Genomic DNA, 2,956 nt, shown 5'->3' with positions numbered 1-2,956 from the left:
TAGGTAGGTAGGTAGGTAGGTAGGTAGTTAGTTAGTTAGGTAGGTATGTAGTTAGGTGTTCTGTTAGTTAGTTAGTTAGTTAGGTAGGTAGGTAGGTAGGTAGTTAGTTAGTTAGGTAGGTAGTTAGGTGGTCTGTTTGTTTGTTTGTTTGTTTTTTAGATTGTATGGACTCTTATGATCATAATTGAAAAACAGAATATTAAATGAGAAAAAATGGATGTACAGTATTTGTTTGGGGTGAAAAAAATGGTTTTGTGTTTATCAGAAGTTCTATTTTTTTCAGAATTTATTATTATTATTACTAGTATTATTATTATACTGAATTTATGGTGTATAATTATTTATCCATTGTGATATTTGTTGTCTTTACAACCACTTTCTCTTGTCTTGTTGCTGCTGTCATGTTTCATAATAAAGTAGCAGGATTCATAACATTCTAATAAAGTTGCAAGCCTGTCAGACAAATCAAAACCTGTTTGCACAACCATCATCGCCTTTAAGGTTGAGTAATTTGGGAGCTCTCCAAACCACATCTCCTCCACCTGGATAATTGGCCCTTTTACGGCACTGGTCCAGTCACATTGGTTTCTACCTCTCACGGTCTTTACTGAATTAGAAGCTGTGAAAAGTGAGGAACATTGACAAAACAACATATTACATTTACATCTTGCTAAAAACACAAACAGTGTCTGTCATTACAGATCCATTTTCCTCTTACTTCTTCATATTTCCCCCCCATTTGAGGAGATAATCTGCACCTTTGGCTTTTATTTTTAAACAGACCATTTTCATTATCTTACAACAATGCGTATTGATTTTGGAGTAATTATGGCTCTCTCACAAATCTGAATCTGGAAATGTAATTTTGAACGAATTCTCACACTGTTGTGTTGGTGGAAGCGTATGAACATGTTCTCTCTCATCTTGCAGTGACACTCCCTTTCTCTGAAGATATTAAGCATCCTCATTAACTGCCTTCTAGCTAATGAGGGGCATACAAATTAAGCAGCACATTGTCTAGACGGTTCACAGTGATGTGTTAAAAAGGAAATGTTGATGTGGGTCAGGTTGTGCACTGTATATAGGACAGGTTTTATGAGTTATCTGACATTGTTTGTTTAGTATCGTTTCGACGTGTGCGGTCATGCTAAAACACAGGTCAGAAATTCTTCCGCTTTGAAAACCGTCATATCTGTGAGGATATATGAGAGGATTCGCAAGCTTGTATCACTCAGCAGTCAGCACTGAACACAACTGTGGCATTTTGAGTGGTGAGTGGATTCTGAATTAAAACACCTCTGATCGGCCATTGCATTCAAGAAATCAACAGATAGTCTATGTAATGTCTGTGATTGGATCAACGCTGCAAAAACAAGAGCGTGCAAACGCAAATACGCACTGGAGTGTTTGTTAAGTATGTTTCGCCATATCCTATTTTTACAACTTCAACTGAGGGTGCTCTTGCTTTCATTTGAGGGTGCTTGGCACCTCTAGCACCCCCGTGGACCGTGCCTGGACACAAACAGCTGATTAAATGCAAATAATTAAATATGTAATGACTAAATCATACATATTTTTAGGCGTGAAAAAAAAAATCTTGATATTTTGAGAAACTAGCTAAATGATCATAAAAATTTCGATGCCTTTCAATATTGACGCCAGAGGTTTTTTATAAAACAATCGGTTATCGGTAGCCACGTCGGTATAGCGCTGGAGGGCACTTTTAGCGTGTGTATAAGACGTTAAAAAGCTAGAAGTTAAATTTTGCATTTATATACATTTAAAAAAGCTGTATATCATTTTTACGATTTTTAGTGGAATAAGAATTTTGAATAATGAAAAAGAAAGTTTGTGTCTGCTTATTCTATTAATCAGTGTCAGAACCATTAGCAAATTTTCGTTTTTGGGTCAACTATTCCTTTAATTGAAATAAAGCTGAAATAATGTATGAATACTGTATTGGATGAAAAAAAAAACAGAAAGTTGAAGTACTAAAATTACTAAAAAGTATCAATTAAAACTAAATATTTTTAATAAAAAAATAATAGAAATGACAAAAACACAACTAAATTACTAAAACTATGACAGTATAACTAATACTAAAATTACACTGAGACCATCACAGATATTCAGGTCCACATCTATTTTTTTAAAACATTGGAAGCTTTGCCAATGTTTCATTCATTCATTCATTCATTCATAAATAAATAAATAGCAAATGTAAAAGTATATATTAAAATAAAATGATAACGAAAGCAAAGCATCTATTCATATATAAATAAAATATCTAATATATTTCTAAATATCTATTAATTACAAATAAAATACAGAATATAAACTTAAAGGGGTCATATGATGCGATTTCAAGTTTTCCTTTCTCTTTGGAGTGTTACAAGCTCTTGGTGCATAAAGAAAATCTGTAAAGTTGCAAAGACTAAAGTCTCAAATCCAAAGAGGTATTCTTTATAAAAGTTAAGAGTCAGCCACACCTACCTAAAACGGCTCGTTCTAACACGCCCCCACATATCTACATCGCTATGTGGAAATATTTGCATAGTGCCGCCCAAATGTGCACGCAAAGAAAAAAGGCGTGGTTTCAGGAACAGCAGTAGTGTTGATAAAGCCATGTCAGGGAGACGCTGTGTGATTCAGTGCGAAAGCAAAAGCACTTTATTTGGCCTTCCGGAAGTAGATGCAATTAGGAATCATTGGTTAAGATTTAGTTACAACAGAACAGCACAACCCAGATGTTCGAATTTGTGCAACGCATTTTATGGACGACAGTTTTTTGAACCTAGAAGAGTACAAAGCTGGCTGTGCAAAAAGGCTATTTCTAAAAAAAAACAAAAGGTCAATTCCGACTTTGCTATGACAATCTGGCGCTTCTGAATCAGCGACTGTAAGTATGTTTTGTTATTAGTTAAAGTATTTGCTATTGACTGTTCAAATGCAGAGT

The sequence above is a fragment of the Sinocyclocheilus rhinocerous genome, unplaced genomic scaffold, assembly GCF_001515625.1.
Source record: "Sinocyclocheilus rhinocerous isolate Xijiao unplaced genomic scaffold, SAMN03320098_v1.1 scaffold675, whole genome shotgun sequence".
Taxonomy (NCBI): domain Eukaryota; kingdom Metazoa; phylum Chordata; class Actinopteri; order Cypriniformes; family Cyprinidae; genus Sinocyclocheilus; species Sinocyclocheilus rhinocerous.
This window is presented reverse-complemented; position numbering follows the sequence as displayed.